At 41.6% G+C, this 21,641-nt stretch overlaps 1 protein-coding gene across 2 annotated transcripts in view; it reads right to left on the bottom strand.

Annotated features, from left to right (window-relative positions):
* Positions 1-20,625, bottom strand: part of Flrt2 (fibronectin leucine rich transmembrane protein 2) — a 91,582-nt gene extending 70,957 nt beyond the window's left edge. The window contains exon 1 of one of the 2 annotated variants that reach the window (XM_026780547.1): positions 20,244-20,625. The gene's annotated coding sequence lies outside the window, so the exon portion shown is untranslated. Of the gene's footprint in view, positions 1-16,791; positions 17,435-20,243 lie in introns of those variants that run through there. The other variant, XM_005343423.3, reaches the window with a different exon arrangement.
* Between the last annotated feature and the right edge of the window lie 1,016 nt (positions 20,626-21,641).

The raw sequence follows: 21,641 nt of genomic DNA, 5'->3' as shown, positions 1-21,641 counted from the left end.
ACCTGACTCAGCTTCTTTTTCCCAGCATTCTGTTCTGTCTACTCCGCCTACCTAATTTTCTGTCCTATCAGAGGCCAAGCAGTTTCTTTATTACTTAACCAATGAAACAACAGATAGAAAGATGACCCTCCTCCATCATGTATCCAATCAACCAGTCAAAAGAATCTGAAGACATCACTATAGTTAATTATTTAGAAGTCTCTCCTGGGCACAAGGAAGAGTTATTTGAATAACAATTTATTTCAGGAATTTATATGCTATATTCAGAGAAATTCCATTAATGATTTAGAAATCTCAAAGCACAGAGCTAGATAGGACAATAGTGGTCAACTTGTTTGCACACTTGTCAAAAGGTGACTGAATTGATACTAAATTATTTAAATGACACCTCATGTTCTTAAAATCTCTGATATGGGGAATGCTTGATGTTTCTCAGGATACCACTTCCAGATCTCCAAAGTGTGTTATGGGAGATGAATCCTCCCACACAAGAAATATCGAGCATTCTTTTCCCTTGGGTCACAAACATGTTCTATAAATCACTGTATTTATGTCTAACATTGAGTTTACAGATTATGGGTAAACCTTTATGTTTTCGTAAAAAAGAAAAGAAAATAACATTGGGCTAGAGTGACAGCTCAGTGGCTAAGAGCACTTGCTGATATTACAAAAGACCCTGGTTATGGTCCAACATCTACACAAGAACTTGTTCCTATGCATAACTTCACTTCCAGGAAATCCCAGGTTCTCTTTTGGCCTCTATGGGAAATGCACACATGTGATGTCCATACATACATACATACATGCAGGTAATCCCGCATACATACATGCAGGTAAACCCATACATACATTAAAAAGCAATAAATCATTTTCAAGAAGAAAGGAATACAGACCACATTTTTTCCCAACCAGTGAAAAAGACAAAAACCTAACATAATTTTGCATTACTAAGGAATTTGGAAACAAAAATTTCATATAGTTTCAGATGATATTAATATCATGCAGAAAAGCAAAAGCACTCATAGGCAAACTATAATCATATTTATCTTACATATTGGGCAAAATGAAACATATCCCATGTCATAATGTGATAGAGAATTTATTCAAATGATTTACCAATTTATTATTTATTGCTTATTTCTGCCTTTCTTTTTGCAACCACTCTCTCTCGTTTGTTCTTCTGTCTGTCTCCTAACAGTCACTCCTTCCCTGGGGTTCTCTAAAATATATGTTCACCTCAGACACTCTTACGTGAGAACTGCACCTAGTGGAAACATTCACAGCATTGCCCCCATGAGTCCGGAATCCTGTCCTGGCTCATTTATAGTGACAAGATGAAATTTAGCAGAAAAACTCCCTTTTCTCCTGTTATCAGCAGCCTTCCTCTACAGCCAGTTACTTTGAAGAACGCTTTGTTTGGGTAATTCCTTTCTATCAAACCCCATTATCCACTGTCTGTTAAATGATGAGACTGCTGGAAAGATTTCTCTTTCTTTTATCTTTCTTTCCATTTTCTTTCTCCTTCCTTTCTTCTTTCTTTTATTTTTTCATTTTGTTCTCCAAAAGAGAATTGATTTTACGAGCAAAAGGATCCTCACTGAGCGAGAGCAGTAACTATTTCCAGAGTATCTTACCTTCCTCTGGACCTCAGAAATAAATATTGTTATAGAGAAGTGCATGGTGGCCAGACAGAAGGTTCCTTGGGGGCACCAGTAACCACCTTGCAGAATGTTCTTACCTATGCAGGAGAAAACAGTGACTTAAAAGCCAAATATCCTGTGTCAAGTTGGTTGGTAGACAAGAAAGGACTTTGTTCCTGGTAGTTATGATAGATGCCAGTACCACATAAGCTGTCAATCAAAATGGTCCTCTAATTAAAAAGTGTGAAAACAGATATAAAGGGAAAGAAGCATGCTAACAGGCTGAGGCCGAACCAGGGTTCAAATCTATTCTATGTAAATGCAAGCAACTCTAGTCTTCCTCCTTCTCCACCCTAAGATGTGTTCCCTGTATAATATGGAGATAATCAAAATATGATTAAAAAACATACGATTATTGTATTTTGCAAAATACCATTTTGAATTCCAGCAAGGATTCTGGCAAGCTGGAGTCTATGGTTTTGCAATATCACAAGTATTTCTTTCACAATAAACTACCACACCACTAATTTGGGCTATCAAGCTCCAGTTTTAAGAATCCAATTCAACGTAATCAAGTTCTAATGTCTCTGATTACTCCCATTTGCCTTTGCCTGGAGGCCTGGAAAGAGTACAGGTTCGACAGATATAAACAGAGGACTCATGATGCTGTTGGAATGCTCTGCCTTCCTGTTTTCACAGCAAGAGGCCACACTGCTTTGAAAAGTACTCCACAGAGAGAACAAAGGAAGCTTCTTCTATTAGATCATTTAAAACCTTTGTACATCAGCGTTGTTTGTACAAGCTTCGTAAATACTAGTATGTTCAGCAATGAAAACCTCACTGGAGCAAGTATCGCTAAAGATGGGTTCAGCCTGTAGCAACACTTAAGTTTCAGAGGTAGAGAGATAGACACCTGAGTGTTCAGCTCCTCATTTTTGCAAGTAACATTTGCTCTGAGTGAGTTCACAGTCAGAGAGTAGAAACAGAGCATTTGGGAGCACTTTATACCCACACTGAGACTACCAGAAAAATAAGTATAAGCCTATCCTTAATTTAGTTAAGAAAAGGAGAAGAATAAGTGTCCTTGAAAGACCAGAGAAGACTTTGGGAATAAAAAATTTAGTTTCACACCCTGGAAATCAGCCTGAACTCCACAATGTGAAGTGTAATTATCAGGAAGAGTAGAAATCACGTAACTGCCCTTGAGGATTGTGAAGAATTCATAAAAGGAGGGACTAAGTGGAATTCACTATCCTGGTCACAATTTTAAATCTCTGCTAAGGGTACTAAGGAAAGAATTCCTTCATAATGCAAGAAACTAAAGATGGGAGGAGTGGAGACAAATGAGGACGAATTGTAGCAGTTATTCAGTGTCAGCCAGCCACTGGAGTGAACCCTTGTACTTCAGCACCGGGGAAGCTAACACATAGGCTCAAGTGTTTGAGGCATACCTGAGCTGCAGACTGAAACTGGTCTCAAAAAACAACAAGAACAGATGACTCAAAGCCGTGGTCCTCTATAAGCAGCATCAATTTTTCATAAGATATCTGCAAATCTATGAGAGGTGGGGCATGCCTTTAATCCCAGCACTCAGGAGGCAGAGACAGGCGTTTCACTGTGTGTTCAAGGCCAGCTTGCCCAACAAGAGCTAGTTCCAGGTCAGGCTCCAAAACTACAGAGAAACCTGCCACGATAAACAAACAAAAAAGAAAGAAAGAAAGGAAGGAAGGAAGAAAGGAAGAAAGAAAGAAAGAAAGAAAGAAAGAAAGAAAGAAAGAAAGAAAGAAAGAAAGAAGAAAAAAAATATCTGTGAATCGAGCATGAGTGGAACTATGCCAATAATGATTAGTTAACCTAAAACATCCTGACACTGAAATCTTAAAAGTTTAGATAAGTTCAGCAATAAGAGGGAAGAGAGACCCCATACCCTAGGCCAACCTATGGACACTTGTGGTGCAGAGAAAAAAGCTGGCCAGCCATTCTCAGAAGAATTGTCAGTAGTCAGTGATGGGTCGTGTTGAAATGGACTTTATCCTTTCTAATTATAAAACCAGGGTAACCAAAGTTTATATCCCCTTCAGTGCAGCGTCCGAGATAAGGAACACTAAAACATTTACAGAATTCTAAAATGAGCTATCGTTTCCAAGGAGTTACAGAGTTGGGTAGCTGTAAGGATGCTCTCCAAACTTTTCCCACACCTGGGTATCGAATTCTGTCAGACAAGCCTAGAAGTGAGCTCATCTAGACTGACCCAGGTCAGAAATAATCTGCAGTGGCCTCATGACTCACTGCAGCTAATGGGGTAGGGTGACAAATGTGTGCAGGAATAACAGAAGCTGCAGCCTACTGCCGTAAGGGAAGGGAAAGGAATGATAAACAGAACCCTTGGTTTCAACAGCCTTAAAAGTGCTTACGTGCAAATATAATGAACATGTAATTGGGGGATCTCAATTCTAACTCTGAAATTTAAAAAAAAAATTACAAATTTTACTTATGCAGAAATAAACACCACTGGCAGAAAGTCAAGAAGAGGGGAGGATGGCCAAAAGAATGTAACAGACAGGAGATTTGAAAGCTTAGACTTTGCTTATTCTCAAGTCATCAACAGAGAATAAGTCTTTCCTAGTCCGTCCCTGGGTCATTTTTTCACTCAATAAAAGTCTACCACCCGAGCAATTACATAGATTGAGAAAAGGAGCAGATCTGACCTATTTATAACCCAGTCAATTCTCCATTATTCCAGGCTCTCTCCAGCTATATACTTTATGTTGTTATCTGCCCTCTGGTCACTTCATTGCCCATTATCACCTCCACAGGGAAAAGAGGTGAATCTCAAATCAATTCATTTAACTATTTATTAGCAATGCTGATAAGCAGGCAAGGGAAAAAGAAATGAGAGACTCCTCTATGTTTAAACCTAACCCTCCACCTCTAGTTTTTATCTGCAGACTCGCACTCCTGTCAAAAATGTTGCTAAACCTTGTTAAGCTTTAATTACAAATGAATGACACTTCCGCTATTCCCATTTCACTGAATTATATTAAATGATCCAAGAATCATTTTCTTCACTGACAACAATGGCAAGGATTCTATCACAATGCCTTAGGTGGTTCCACTGTATAAACAAAAATATTAATAATTATAAGGTAAGGTAAGGAAACTACACAACCCTATCATTTGTTCTATGTGCAAAGCAGAGCCTTTACAGTATCAATCAGAATAAGGTACTTCACAGATGCTTTGTAAAGAATTTAATGTGGTATCATGTATGAATTGAATAAGCAGCCTTCTAAAAGAATAACTCTATGATGGATAGCATTATCACTAACCTTTAATGGTGGTGTTGTGGTTATTGATCCTCTGGATGAGACTGTGGCCTCTCTAACACCCTTTGCAGCTCAACAATAGGGAGACATTACTGCTTCATAGAATCCCAAAGATTAGAACTGAAGATGTGAGATGCCATTAGTCTGCTGTGTGAAATGCCTTGACCTTGTGGAAAACAATCTTAGGGTGTGAAAGAAAGGACAATATATATGCAATGCTAAGGGAACCTTAAAAGGTGAATATCAAAATATATGCCTCATTTTTCCATACTTTTCTGCCTCTGCTTTGTTTGTTTTTTTTTTTTCTGAAAAACAGGTGCAACCATAGACACAGCACTTCCAAGCAAGCCGTCTCTAACCACCTATTCATCACCCACCGTGAAATCAGAAGAGCACAGTTAGAATTGTCTTTTGGCCAACAACAGCAACAACAAAACGATGTATGATTTACCCACTGTCATTGTCACGGTTAACTAGTCAATCAACTTATGCTACACATGTTTGGAACTCATGATAACCTTTGCATGTCCTTTGCTGCACTCAACATGAAAATCCAATACACTAAGCAGACCCTGTTATGTGGAGAAAGAGTGATAAAGAAGTTGTCATTTCTAGTCTTCTTTTGCCCTCTCTGGAAAGCCCTTACCTCTCAGAGAATGCTGTCAAAAAAGACTATGCCTAAGAAAGAATACATAAAATAAAATCAAAAAACAAAAATTATAAAAGGAGAGAAAATGTACAAACCCTCAAATGTGCTTTGTTTTATTCTCTTTAATGCTGCCAAGACAGGTCCACAAAGGTAATTTCAGTGAACTATTAACTTTATCCCATGTGAAAATACACATCTAATATGAGCACCCATTCAACAGTTTCATTTGGCATCAGGAAAGACATATCATGAGACAAAATTATCTCTTTAAACAGATACGTGCTAGCTATGTGGTATCTGAATTACCTCACGTGTGGGTTGGATAGCCTGATGCTGATCAGGGTTTGGTTACCCAGCAGGCGTTTGCTTGTAAAACCTGCTTAGAGCAAGTCCAAAAGGCGGGGGCTATATTTCTTTCCATTAGGCAACCCGTGTAGGGAGTAAAATGTGCTTCTGACAAACAGCCCTTCTCTGCTACCATATGAAGAGCTTGTCATTCATGATCAGCTCAGGAGGTTACAAATGAACTCGTTTAATTACATGGATGCAGAATTTGCTGCACCAGGCATTTTCATTATCACTGGAAAGGAAGAATGACTGAGTCAAAGATCTGGACACAGACATGAGCGAAAACACATTAAAATAGAAGATGAACCAGCAGGCGCCCAAGTTTTAAATGATACTTGGAAAACAACAAGCTTACATCCCAGTGACTTTAACAGGAAAAGTTGACTAAAAGAAGAACAATTGGTTAATGTTCTGCATGAAAGATACATGGGAAAGGTTGATTTTTTCTTAACTTAAATACACGAGATGGGTGTTTGAGAATAAATGAGAGCTTGGTTTTAGATCTGGAAAATCAGGGATCTTGCAAGACAGACCAACATATTTGGACAGGCTTTGTCTAGAAGGACAGAGAACCCAGGAAACTCGTGAGGTGATGAAGAATATGATGCAACTATATCTTTTGGCTTCTTTGATGGTTTAGTAAATTAATTCTGAGAATAATAAAAACAGGATGAAAATTCCAGGGAGCTGGGAGAGCAGGTACCGATAGAAAGAAAGAAAGAAAGAAAGAAAGAAAGAAAGAAAGAAAGAAAAAAAAAAAAACAAACACAGGACACTGCTGCTTCCAAGAGTGAAGTCAACCCGGATATCTGAAAAATAAAAGACTATGGAACAGTATTCTTAAGTGGGAAATGCACACACACACACACACACACACACACACACAGAAATTCCTGTGGTTCTCAACTAGACTATCATATATCTACAAAATACTGAGGTTAGATAGAATGAAATCTCACAGTTAAAATTAAGGAGTTCTTAAGAGCCCATAATCCCAGGTTCTACTAAAACACAATATCCAATGCATTTTTATCCAGTGTCTTCACTTAATTCAGCTGTGGGTTAATCTGTTTCCATTGTGTGAGCAAGGACAACATCCTGCATGAACTTTTATCCCAAATGCCCTGAGCAAAACATAGCATGGTGCATAGCACATGGATAAGATTCAGTCTTTGTCCAGTCCTCATTTATAAGCTCCTGACTCCAGCGGAAGTCTGCCTGGCATTCCTTGGAGCCTGAGATTATTAGACTGAAGTTTTAAATTCCATTGCTGTCAGCACTACTGAACTTGTTTCTTACCTATTTGGGTAAAAAGAAAAATATTTTTCAAAAAAAAATCACTTTCCAAAGAATTTTAATCTCCCTTACATGTTCTAAAGTAGCAAAACAGGCTTTTATTGTTTTATGTTGGGTTGAATTGTAGCTTAGAAGCTACTTAAAAATAAATCAGCAGCTTACAAAGACTACTCTGCTGCCTGCTGCCCACTGCACCAATTTCATTAATTACATTTGTGCTACATTATATATTATATGATCTTAAAACGAAAAGTTACTACTTCCCTACTTGATGGCTTGGGCCTACCTAACGTTCTGTTAAAGATCACTTTTATAAATCAATACATTTATACACTCATAACGTTAAAAATAAGCAATTTTCATATATACTATATACAGCATATGAATTTATACTAATTTCTGCATTTTGGTCTGTTACTATCTATATATATATATACATAACAATATATAATATTTTCTGCATATATATGTGACTATAATGATAATTAAAATTAATTTTGAACAGTGTATCTGAGGACTATATTTGTTGAGAAGCCTGTTATGGAAGCTGTGCAAAGCCCTACTTTTAAATTAATTGAAACTGCTTTTTAGAGAAATGGTTTCACCCTGAAATGATAGCCCAACAGCACCATCCCACATCCAATGCCCATCATTAATTACATAAGGGTTCTAGTTTGTTTTCTGTTGACCAAAAGCAACTTGGGGGAGGAAAGGCTTCATTTCACTTGCTTGCACTTCCAGATCACATTCCAACACTGAGGGAAGTCAAGGAAGGAGCTGACGCACTCAGGGAAATTTTCACACAGCTTAATTTGCTTGGCTAATGATGTTGCAGTCTACAGTGGGATAGCCCCTCGCACATAAATTATCAATCAAGACAGTCTCTCACAGTGATGGCCACAGACTCGTCTGAATGAGGTGATTCTTTGGTTGATGTTCCCTCTTTGCAGCTAGGTTGCACTGAGCTAACAATAAAAATGAACCATGACAATTATGATATAATCATTGCACATGGAGAGAAAAAATATGAAGAAATTACAACAATTATTATAGTGTTAATTTTCTACAGTAAAGTGGAGTATTCCATGCGCCTGTCAAGGGTCATGGGTGAAGTGAATTGGTCAAGCCAAATACTTAAAATTCATTTTGATAAAAGTCATTGTACCTTGGCAAAGACATCATCACCACAGCTCACTGTGCTCTGTGTCCCAGTCTAGAACCTGGGTTTCTTTCAAACACTGGCAAAGGGTATAAGGATATACTTCTAGGTGCAAAACTGTTAATCAAAAATTGGTGCTTTCAATGAACTCATTGGTGTAACTGTCTGATTTCCCAACTTGAGAGAAATTCTTCATTCTGTTTCTCTTTCTTTCCCAGCCCCATTGGAAACCATCTTCTTATTCCACTTTGTACTGGCTGAACTTTTGTTACTGTATAAAATTTTATTTCCTTTCTCGTTTCACTGCATGCATCTTGCTCCTTTCCCAGTCTTTCTTCAGCTGGAAACAGACAGCAGAGCCTTTTAAATACTAAGTAGTTTCTCACAAAGATACATGCCCAGCCTTCCCATTTTCTACTTAACCAAAGACTGAGAAACCTTTTTAAAATTGACACATTTCACCAAATTAACAAGCAGAAGAGCCAACATTAGGACCTAAAGTTATCCCTGTCTGAAAGCAGAGTTCCTTTCATTGCATATTCCTGGCTCACTTACTCAGGCTGACAACAATGTCTTCAGCCATGCATAAACTACTGATGCAACCAGGCTTTGCACCACCCTCTCCTGCCACCAGCTTGGAGTCTCAGCATAGGACTCATTGACTACTTAAATCTTGACTCCCCAGTCATACCGGTTGTTTATGCCTGCCTTGTGAGCCTGGCCCATGGCAAGCGCTAAAGATCGTCTTCTGAATGAATAAATAAGATCTCTTCACAATCTGTAGTATACCTTCTGCTTCTAAAGAATCATAGTCTCCTTCACAAGAGACAGATATGCTCGTGGCAGTTGGTATTTTTCTTCACAAACTGTTTCCTTCAACCTACATGGAAAAGAAAAAATCTCCAATTAAAGAACTACAGGCACCCAAGGAATGCCGAGTGGGACAAAGAGACTTCTCCAGAGAAGATCACACCAGTTGGCTGTCTGATATAAATAATCAGTCCTGAGAACATACTTGAGAGTATGCAAATTGTTCGTTGTTCACACTGAGCAGGTTATGTTTGAGAATATATGGGTATAGACATAAACAATACATATATGCAGCAGTAATATAAGGAAAGCCTGAATTTGAAAGACTGCAAGGTGGGGTGTAGGAGAGGGTTCAGAATGCAGAAAGGGAAGGGAAGAAGTGTAATTAAGAAAAGAAAGAAAGAAAATATGGGGAAAAGACAAAACTTTTAGTGAGTTTTTTATCTTCTTTTTATTTTATCATCTCAAGAAAACAATAGCTAAATTAACAACAGCTTAGTACTTCCTCTCCAGTCTCCCAAGATTTAAGATTATATTTATACACAGCAAGGTTACACACTAACATACTAACTCCCCACACTGATACATATGAGGTCTTTTCATTTGATTATTTAAACTTTAAGCAGTAGAAAACTGCTTTTCTTTCTTAAAATCTTATTATTTAGCAAGTCCATAACCAAAAATACTTTGATCCATTTTGTCGAACAAGCTATGATCATGATCTTTATGAGGTACTATAAAATACAAAAATTAAGGAAGACTTAGCAGCACTTGGAAGCAAAGACAGGCAGATCTATGCGAGTTCAAGACCAACTTGGTCTACAGAGTGAGTTCTCAGACAGCCACGGTTAAACAGTGAGAACCCCTACTTCAGTAATCTCAAAAAAATATAAAAAGTTTAAACAGAGAAATAAATAAAACAAAAAGTAAGACAAAGATTTAGAACTTGGAAAGCTAACAAATTAGAAATCAGAAAGAATTTAGAATCACTGGTTAAAATATTTGCTCTAACCAAGAATCCCCATCTCATTGTATATTTCATAAATGTATTATGCCTGTAAAACTTTGGATCATGGGTCATCAAACACTCAGAATTAACCTTCACAAAGGCCTGCATGTGAACAAATTAGCAAAGAGCAATAAAGGTGGAAACAGCTGTTTAACATAGAACAACTGCACAGACATAAGCCGTAAAAAACTGGGTCACTAAAAGTCAGTAACACTAACACCAGAAAGTTTTGTAATATTTGCTTCCTTCACAGCAAATCAGTTCACTAATAGTGAAGGAATTGTTTTTCAACCAAAGAACTAAAATGACAGTCTTCTTTTACAAGACAAATGTTTTATTAACAATGTGTCATAATTGTTTTTGTTGCTGCTGTTGTTTTCGAGTGAAGTAACTCACATACAGTTTAAACTTGGTCAGAAACAGAAGCAATTTAATTTCAAGGGAATGTGCAGCTTCTTCCAATAAAGATTTGTAATAGAATCCATCCATGATCAATTTAGCCTCAGTCAGTTCTTCAGTAGCTCAGGGGAAGGAAAGGCTACTCCTTGAACTCATCTCACCTCACCCTTCCTAGGGCTTGAAAGGAACTTCATCAAAACAATGAAGCTCACCAAAGGAATCACCAAATGAATTGAAGAAGAAAAAAAAAAGAGATACATGGGTTAAAAAAAATTCACAAGTTAGGTGAAACCACACACAGAAGAGCTAAGGCTCATTAAAGGGCAGGGGAACCTCTTGGTTAACCTGTTAATTAGACAGAACCTAGCCTATCCCAACATAAGACAGACATGCAGTGATAAATGTTATCGACGTGAATAATGCCTCTTTATGAGAATATAACACTGTATTGTTATCAAGGCATTCCACACACATTAATCTTATTTGACCTCTCAACAACTCTGTTGAACTCTGCAAAGAGGAAATTAAGTCTCCAGGAGATTAAGCAAATCCTACAAGGTCAAATATAGGAAGGAATATACTGACAGAAGAATGCATGCTGTATTTTTCTTTCCTCAAAAAAATAAATAGATAAATGTCATTTCTCATGCCCTGTCGTGGTTGAAAAGCCAAATGCCTACACCACAAAAATATTCAGCGGAGAAAAACTTGTAATCTTGTACAAAAGTAGAAAAGGGGTAGCAAAATGCAAATGTTTAAAATACAAATATATCAAAGACTGTCATGAAGATTTTTGTATTTAAAAAAAAAACAAATTCTGATCAATTTTGTTGGTTCTATAAAGAATAAAAATTTTGATCTATATTTGGAGATTTCTGCATCTGCTTATTTAAGATTTAAAATGAATTAAATGAATCTGTACAGAGCCCAGTATCCCTTAGCTTCAGAATGTCACTTACATAGAAGTTGGACCACAAGGGAAGAAGAAAAAAACTGAAATTTCGAGTACAGTCATAGAGGGCAATGTTCATCCAAGCATTCTTCCCTCGCTCCCCCTTTGTCCTACACATCATTGAGTACTAGAACTCCTTCACAATTCCTTTACCCAAGCATCTGCGTCCAAGCTGGGGAGCAAAGTAGGATAGGAATCTCTCACAAAGGTTGTCTTGACACTAGAGTCTCATGAAAGTGACACCCACAACCTGCTGGGGATAAGAGTGACACCAACATGTGAACCTATTTCAGGACTAATATGTATCTAATGCTTTCCACTTGGCCATGTGACCTGTGTGGACTCTGGCGAGCAGTGTATTCGTGAGTCTACACAGGAGCTCTTTCACTCCCCGAAAAGGTGGTCTCAGTGACCACTGGCATCTATGACTTTGAGACTTCCTATTTTTCAGTAGGCTTAACTCCAAAACCTTGCAGGTTCTTCAACAGTTCACATGGAAAGTTCTTCTATCTTTATGAAAGCCTGGATTAAAAGAACTGAAATGTAACAATAAGATTGAAATGAGCAAAAGGACCTATAAACTTACATAAACTTAGGTCAACAGAAGGCCGCTTTCAAATTTCTTGCACATTCTTCTAAAATCAACATGAGAAGAAAATGAGAAATGTTTGCATCAAGGAAATGTTTGCAGCTCCAAAGTCTTATTTTGTGAATACTTCCAAAAATGATTGAAGTCTTTAACCACTGAGCTGCTGGGGGGGAAAAATGTATGTCCTTATTAAATATCAGCAGAGTAACTGACCAGCATTTGAGAATTGTGAATGAGGCCTTCTGACTTCCTCAATTATACCAGAAGATTTTCTGTGACCTTCCCTTATTGCAGTTTGGTAACAATGATACCGCTTTGTTGAAGGGACTCGGGACACACAGGGCAATGCACACTTCTGCAGAAACACATCCCACATTAAATTAAGTTAGAGGTGGTATTTGAAAAATAAATAACGGAGTTCCAATTCACTGCAAATGGTACAGGAGGCCAGTAAGTAGGAAGCCTTCAAGAGAAGGACTTCTTTTACAAAGATGTTTTACAGGACTTTTTCTGCGTCATTAACTCTCCTGGAATCCAGAACATACCATGATGAATTTCCCTAAAAAGTAGCTACTGTTTAATTTTGAAGGACTTCAAAGAGCCACAGTAGAAAGAAACAAAGGAAACCAGAAAGACCAGTAGATGTGAAATTCACCAAAGGGTAGGGGGGAGAAAAAGAAGGGAAAGAAAGAAAAGCGAAAGAAACATGAAGGTTCTAACAGATTTTGACCATGTACTCAAAATACCACTGGTTATTTTGCTAACACAGTGTTTTACTGTTTCAAGAGACTGAAATAAGCCTCTGTATTCATCAAAACACAGGGTATTCCTATTACAATATTAGTGTCATAGCCCTTAAAAGAGAAACATACTTAGACCCTTGAAAATAATGTCTAAAAATAGCTATTGAGGTGTGTATGTGTGTGTACTTTATTTATAAACTTGAAGATTAGTTTTTATTAAAGAAGGTCACATCGTACTGATAATACTGCTCCTACCCTCAACATGGAGTTGTAGAGGAAAAATACGATTTCACAAAAGCAAATAAAGGAGGGCAGGAACAATAAGAAAGGAAGCCCATGCGGATACTATAATGGTTGTTTAACTTCAATAATAACAATAATTGGCCTTTAAAAATGTCTCTTGTATAAAACCTGTCCAAGGGAAAAGAAATAAAAAATCCTAAAAGCTCCAAATCCCAAACACCACTACATGAAGAACATGTGGAAAATGCCAAATAACGATATCCACCAAAGTTAAGAAGTGCAGCAAACTTTGACTTCAATTAACATTTTGAATAATCAACTAAAATTTGAGCTTCTATTCGAAAAGCCCCAGAGATACAGCTGCATTAAGAGTCAGGCTTTTCGAGTCTCTTTAAAAGACCATTTGTTTCTATATATCCTTTTTGTACTCCACCTAGTCAGTCCCTCATCTGCACCTAAGTTCACAGCAGAAGCCAAGCTGAATTTAAAGATGCATGCATACTGCAAGTAAGAAGTCCAGTTACCACATATATGTTTTGGGCTTGTCTCAAGTTTCCCTTGTTATGTAAGCACTTAGGGGCAATAAAATTTCACAGACATTCAGCAGCATTGTGAGCCTCAACATAACAGTCGCCTTGAGTATGCAATTCTTTCAGACAGTATACATTGTTGGGATTTAATTTATGTTGATCATATTGTCGATGCTTTATGGAAAAACCATTTAGTAGTACTGTTCCCTGATAACATTTTATTACTGTTATTAAATATCATTATCTGCACTGAACTCTGTATTAGAAAAATCAAATCAGAAAAAAAAATGAAATATTCAGAAAGATCTATGGAGTTGGTAGGTCCCCAGACACACATCATCTGTCTGCAGATGCTGATGAGAAGAAAGAAAAACAATGAGTATTCACTTCTCACAGATAGAGGTCACTAATGGACTGAATTTGAATCAGTGTAGCAGAAACCACAAAGTTATTAAAGCAATCCAGTGTGTACGGGAGAGAAGGGGAACTTGAATTAAAATTAAATATACCAAAAGATGATTATCCAGAAAAGCATGAACCAAACAGAATCAATGTTCATCACCTTCACCTTACTGGAATATTCTAAACAGACAACAAAATCTCTGAGCGCCCTCACGCTTTCTATTTATTTATTTCTTTTGAACCTAAGGTCCTGCTGATCACAGGAGGAGCCATTCTTCCTTGCAAAAGTGTAGAGCTGAAGAGTCAAACCAGATTAGATGCTCCAGCTGAGCCTCTACAGAATACTCTGGTTGTGGATGTACTTGAAACCACAGCTTCAAACAGGGAAACTTAATCGCTGCTTTAGGAAAATTGGTCTAAATCCTAAGTCAAGCTATCCAGCAGGCCAGAATAAACGTAAAGTGCATCAGAGAAGGTTCAAATGAGAACCAGCCGTTCAAACTCAGATATGATCACATCATCTCAAAACTTGCATACAGGAAAAGAACACGGCTGCTCTGGGAACCCCAGAGTAGGCCAGCATGGCATAATTTATTTTCTTTATAGCATCCCCTAGAACGTAAAACTATAGTGAAACTACCTAAGTAGGTACCAAAAACAAACAAACAAAAAGAAATGGAAAGAAAGAACACAAAAAGTCTAGCATTCATTCTGTGCTAAGTCTATAATAGGTCTACAATAGTATTGTTGGTCCAACTCTTTCTTTACAATTCTGTGTTTCAACTATCCAACACATGGAATAATGTTTGGAACCACGTTTCCCAACTTTCTCCAGTCAAAGATATTTGCAACTTGACATGACAATGTGGTACTGTACCATCAGCAGTCATTAGTAAAGATCCTTAAGGGTTTTGCCCTAGCCTGTTTTTATTTCCTTAGGCTTCTGGAAAAAAAAAAAATGAGGAGACAAGGGAAGAAAAGTTGTACACATTCAGGGGCAATAAAACAGGTAAAACAGGCAAACGGGCAACATTCCTTGGTGCACATATTCCCCAAAGATTGATTCCTCTCTAATATGGTGGTCAGCCAAACCACATGTATCTGGTAAATATCCTTGATGATTTAAAAGACATAATCCAGTTCCAGCATTTCAGATTCTGACCTGAAAATGCATATCCATACGGCAACAATCAAATAAAGTACTGGATAAATGCCAACCTGGCATCCTATTTATCTCCCAATTTTGGGGGAGATGCTTCTTGGCTTATTTAATAAGGTCATAGCAGGTAGGACTAGAAAGGATCCCACTCTGATACGGAAGCCATCCTTCATATATTAGCTTTGGACTGGGGGGAAGTTAGGCATAATAAATTTAGCAATAATCCTGTAAACGAGTGGACATGCTCTGAAGCTCACTGGAGCCCTGTGTGATTTAAGTAGCCTCCCAGCTGAATAGGGAGCAAAGGCTCCCATTTACAAGAGGCAATGCACAGCAGACACAGCATGCAAAGAAATCTGATAGGCACCTTGCACCCCTGGAGAAGCATTTGCCTGCATTTACAGGGATTTTCGCCTTGCATTTACTTGATTAGTTTACTGTTAGCTTAACGGGAGAGTCCCTCTATTAGAACTAATCACAAGCTCTCAGAGAGATGATTTTCATTCAGAGAATGTCCTAGGAGGTTCCAGCAGAATTAATAGTGATCATCATAATAAAAATGATACCAGGGCCTCCAGGAGCTGCTTCAAAACTCTATAGTGTCTTAAGGGGTGGTGCTGCTGAATCTTTTCTGCCCTGGGAGCAAGCAGAAGCTGTTTTATTAGCTGAAGTGCGGGGAGCTGCTGTTCAGAACTGTGAGTGTCTTCCCTCTGGTACTCTAGCCTCCTCGCCCACATGAAGCCATTCTCAGTTCACCCACATCACTGAGCATCAAACCAAAGAAGGGGGGGGGGGCTCTCTGCAACATCACTAACCCCAGGCAGTGGAACATACCACGCACATCCATATCCATCCCTCCTCTCTTTCCCCTACTATACACACACTGATCAAATTTAGACCTCCAAAGGCTAACGTATTAGCCAATTTTTATATTGTCCTTCAATGAAAATGTGACTTTTATAGTTCATATTTTATGACAGCAGAAGATGAATGAAATTAGGGAAGACTCCAAGGATGTCAAAGGGTCGGGCGGGGGAGAGATGTGTTTTCCACTTTGCTTTTAATATTCATATCCCACTTTAAATCTAAGATTCAGAGAAGGCTGTGAGAAGCAGGCAAGCAAAAGTAAGCTTCCTTTCTTTTTATATGAAACAGGACTGAGAGAATGAGAGAATGGGGTGAATGAAATCCATCAATCATTTCTGTGGATTCAGGCACACTTAAAAGTCCTTGAATACACTTTCTAAATTTTCAAACTCTACAGAATCAGACACCAGCTGGGGCCCAGGGTTCTCCTCCACTGAGAGTGGGGGGTCGATTTACACAGCTGCCTATCTGGCAGGAAGAAACACCAAGACACCTCCCACCCCCGCCGCCACAGGCTCCCATTCCCACCCCCAGCTAACATGACTGTCGAACCGCCAGCACTGGAAACCCATTTCTGGGACCTTGAACTTGGCCCCCAGTCTTACTTTGAGTCAAACCTAAAGGATCCAAAGCCCGGGGGGAAGGGACACGGTTAAGGGTGCGCATTTACCTGCTCAGGTTTTCCAGGTCTCTCTCCAGCCCCGGGGGTTATCCCGCTCAGCGCAATGCCCTCCCCCAGATCCAAACTTTTGCTGGGTCCTCCAGGTGGCGGCGGTGACTGCTGCAATCCAGCTACGTCTCTGGCTGTGTCGGAGCTCCGGGAAGCTGAGGCCAGAGCCTCAGAGCCTTGCGCGCCTCCCGGCAGCTTGCCGGCGCCCAAGCGCCCTGCTCGCCTTGCCTGTAGTCGCCTACGTCCCCTACGGAGCCGCGGCATCGTCTTCCCCCGTCCTCCGCCACCTCCGCCTCCAGGGGTCCAGCATGCCACTTTATCTAGGCTCCGGCTGCCACTGCTCCGGGTTTCCTCTCCTCTCTTCTTCCGTCTCCCCCCCCCTCCGCCTCGTACCCCGAATAAAGTAGGGCGGACTAGAAGGGCGGTGGAGAGCGTCCCGGTCGAGTTCGGGACTTCTCCGAGACCGATGACCACGGGAGTCGGCGGGAGAACTGGGCGGGCGTTCGGTCGCAGCGAATGTGCGGACCACGCGCAGCAAGGCGTGCAGTTCGGGCTGTGCGGGGGCGGGCGCGAGCGCGGGGCTGACTCCAAGTGCAGCGTCTGCGGGGCGCGAGTCTGGAGGCTGCTCCAGCCACACTGCTGCCTTGATCGGACCGGGTCCGCTAATGTAGATGATGAGGTCCCCACCCCCACCCTCCTGACACCCCCGGGAGATGTTTACTGTAATGAATTCGCGGGGTCGGCTTTGCAGCTTGCACGCCCCTCCTCTCCCTCGGTCCCTCGTGCTCTGGCGCGCTCCCCTCTACGAGCCCTCTTTCTTGGCCTCCCTCTTCTCCTCCCTCCCAAGCCGAGTCCCTCCCACTTCTCTGGTTTAAAGAATGCTTGGGAGGAGCCGCTGCAACCCTAAGCTTTCCAAGAGGCAAAGTCAGATGGGGCTTTTAACCCTGTCCTCCCTGGAGAGAATTACGTGCACCCGGCTAACCCAGGAATGCCAACTTGACCTAGCACAGCGCCTCTCTCTCTCTCTCCTCTCTCTCTCTCTCTCTCTCTCTCTCTCTCTCTCTCTCTCTCTCTCTGCCTCAGGCATCCTCCCTACCCTCAGTTTCTCAGAACGTCAGAACGGTGAAGAAACCACCCGGTAGTTCGCCCGATGTACGTCCACGCAAGAGGAGCTATTACTTAGACTCAGAAATGATCGAAATGTAACATTAGAGGGTAAAAATACAGCAAGTCTCTCAACCAAAATGGCGTTATTTTACTGGCAGGGAACATTGGGGATGTGCGCACCCCCAGCCCATCAAAGGTCTACTCATCAAGCTTTCTTCCATAAAGTTTAATTGGAGGAATTAGAGTTTGGCGTCGTATTTAAACAAACACATCCATTTTCCTCTGTCACCCTGGCTACTCCTGGAAAGAGTGATGATCAGTAGATGAGCTGTCTCTAGAAATTACAATGAGCCACCGACAAGGTCCGCTTCAAAGACTGAAAACAGGCTACGTGGTTAAAATGTCCAATTGGCACACCCTTCCCACTTGGGATTCTCTTTGCAAAGGTTAAAAAGTAATCTAAGAAAGCTGAGACATATCTCTTTCATTTTATTTTATTTTTTTCCCGCCTCTTTTTGGCAAAGGAATGGTCGCCTGGTTTGCTCTTCCATTCATTGTTGCCCATAAGTCTCCAGCCAGTTGGGATGTGTTTTAACTAGTCTGTAGACCCGGAGAAAACTAACAGAAAAGGGAGAACAAGCACGCACCGAGCATTAGGCTGCAGTGAGGCGCGCTGTGGGTAGGGCCCCAGGAAAGGCAATTTGCAAGTTGAAAGCTCGCCCTGGACCAACTCCCTCGGGATCTTCTCAGCGTTCTGGGCTGACGGCTTTGGCAAGGGCGTTGCCTGTAACACGCTGGAGATGATTTCCGGACGAACCCCAGGCGCGACCGCACTCCTTGTCCTCAGTTCAAAGTCTGAGTCACTTGGCACCACTTCCCCAATTGTTTTTATTTCCTTGCATCTCTGTTGTGTCTGCTACCTTCATGGATTTGAGCGCTTAAATCCTGGTGAGACGACTTGGAGATACGCCCGATTTGTCTCCCAGGCCACACAAGGATCCACCCAAACGCACCGCGACACATGCATTCACACACATTGGCACACACCGCTGAGGCACAAGAGAGCTTGCCACTCTTGTCCTTTATAGATACCAAGGCGACTAGAAAACACATATGCATAGCCTGTCTTTTTTTTTTTCCAAACTCGATGTGTAACTGACAAATATCCGGGAGAGAATGGGGGCACGAATGGAGACTCTAATCTGAGCAGAAGAAATTGTGAGAGTCATCTTGGAAGCTTCTGAAGAGAAGCGCCAAGACGACAGTCGCGATTGCGGTAGCCTTCAGCAGCAACTGCCCCTGCCCAAGCCCCCCAGCAGGCAAGATGATTTATCCAAACAGCAAGTTTAGAATCAGTCCTTTCAAGACAGGCTCTTTTCTAAATGTTCCCTTCCCTGATTAGTGCAGAGACCTTAGCTAGCTCGGACCCTTCATCGTGGAGGGTTTGCAAAACAGAAGTGATTCGCGGCGGCGCTGAAAGCTCCAGGAAGAACCCTGGACTGGTAGCTTAGCAGAGGAATCTTTCCAGGAGGTCCCTAGTCTGGTGGGGACTCCAGGGCAGCTTCATGGGTCCTTGCCCTTACTGCCCTGGGCGTCTGTTCTGCCTTGCGTTCAGTGCCACGGGGGTGGGGGGGGGCGGATAGAAGGACCCAGATCTGCGTCCAAGGCACGCGGCGCAGGGAAAGTGATTATAGAGTTCCGGGGGACTTCTCCATCCCCCGCCGGTGAGTCAGGAAAGCGCAATTACACCAACCCTGGAACTGCCGGTCCCCAGTGCAGGAGCAGAGCAGGAAGGCTCCTTGGTTTGGAAAAATCGCACTCGATCGGAAAGAAAACAAACTAGCATCCTCTGTTTAGTAGCTAATTAATCCCGGATTTGGGGCACAGGGCGGGTAGAGGCTTCAGATACAAATAACACTTCTGGGATTCAACACGGACGGTAGGGGAGGTTGCTACTTACCGGACTTAAGAGAATCATTCTAGTGGAAATGGGAGGCTGGAGTTCGAAAAGCATGGGGGATTTGGAAAACTCCATTTAGGATCGATGTTTCTGGCAGGCAGCAAGGGAGCGTTTTTTTTACCCCACAACTCACTCACAAAACTCCGTAGAGGACGTGGATTCGACTTGAGAGCATCCCCAAGTCGGGATAGAAAGAGAGAGAGGGGAAAAAAAGCCTATATTCTTTGGTAATGTAAAGAGACAATACTGAGAACTCCCACCCGATGACCAACCACCACTTGTTCAAAAAAGGGAAAGCAATCAGTTTTCCCAGATAGCGTGGTGCCCACCTAAGAAAAGCTAGGGCAACCACTAGAAACTTCACCTGGCTTTGCAGCCCCTTTACCTGGTGGCCTTGTCTCCTTAGCTCATCCGAATTCGACTGGGTCGGGGAGGTGGAAAGGGAAGAAACTGGCACAGCGGCAGCAGAGGGACTCCCCGGGCATGGTATTGTTTTAGGGGTCGCCGCCGAGGTCCCTCCTGCCCATTGTTGAGAACTTCCACCCTGGTCCTGAGGCTCCGTGGACGCCGTGACGCTTTCAGACGTGCTGTCTCCAGCTGCTGGAAACTCGAGACGGAGGACCAGAAAGGAGCGCACCTGGAAGCAGAGCGAGCTCTGCGTGTTTGAGAGGCCCTGCACTTGGTGTTATCTCCCAGCGCACATTCCTAGGTTGTGACAATGGATGACGCCAAACTCACAAGTGATGGCTACCGCTTTCAACTGTACAGCTAACTGCACGGTACCCTGCGTGGCAGAATGCTTCGTTTCCCCTCCCCCTCCTTTCCCTCCTGCCGAGGAGGGAACTAGCTTAACCCTGTATTCACCCTACACTCCGGATAGAAGCTAGATTGCACTGAGAAACCGCAGGCGGTGGCTCTCCGGGCAAAAGCTTTGTTCACGTGCAGTTCCAGTGGGCGTGTGGCTGTCTAGGGGCACTCGCGTGGCAAGATGCCAGTGGCGCTCTTTCCGAGCCAGACTCAGGAATTGGGAAGGAGCCTAGCGTTTCATCCGGACCAGACCCAGCCCTCACAATCTATTTTTTACCTTCAGTTACCGGATTTATTGAAGTTGCCAGAAAAGTTGGTTTTTATTCCTTTACTTCTGCCCCCCCCCCGCCCCTGGTATCATTTCCTTTCCCAGCTGCGCTTTGAAGACGTAGAAATCTCTGATCTAGTTCTAACTCTTAACAGAATTCCGAGTGCAGTGCGAAAGGAATAGAGGAGAGGAGGGTACACACCCACTCCAGGCAAATTTAAAAGAAACCACAAGGACAGCCGCCTCCCACCTATCCATCTGAGGCCAGTGTAAACTCAATGACATCACTTAAGTAAGAAAGATTAAGACACCTGAAGACCCAGTGGAGAAGAAAAAAATGAGATTAATTTGTGATTGCAAAACATAAAATAGGCAAGAAAAGGGAAATAAAAAGCGGGGGAGGAGGACTTAAAACAACAGGTCAGTTTTAAGGGCGATTTGACCCCTGGAACAGGTTAGACAGATAATGGACTCCTGCTTGGATTTTAGTAAACAGCTTTGCAGATGCACTGCATTCAGAACTTCCAGGAAGTTAACTGAAATAGCAGAGAACCATCTTGCTGACCCTGAAAAGAAAACTTACTCCCGAGAAAATCGTTCTGAGGCGCCTCTACTGCAGCCTTCCCACTAAAATGAGCCAAGACTGATCTGAGCGCAAACCCAGATCAGCGCAAGGACAGCATCGCTTTTTCAGGCTCTGTTCTGCAC

This window comes from Microtus ochrogaster, chromosome 1 (genome assembly GCF_000317375.1).
Source record: "Microtus ochrogaster isolate Prairie Vole_2 chromosome 1, MicOch1.0, whole genome shotgun sequence".
Taxonomy (NCBI): domain Eukaryota; kingdom Metazoa; phylum Chordata; class Mammalia; order Rodentia; family Cricetidae; genus Microtus; species Microtus ochrogaster.
The sequence above is the reverse complement of the archived record's forward strand: the minus strand, read 5'-3'. Positions and strand labels throughout refer to the sequence as shown.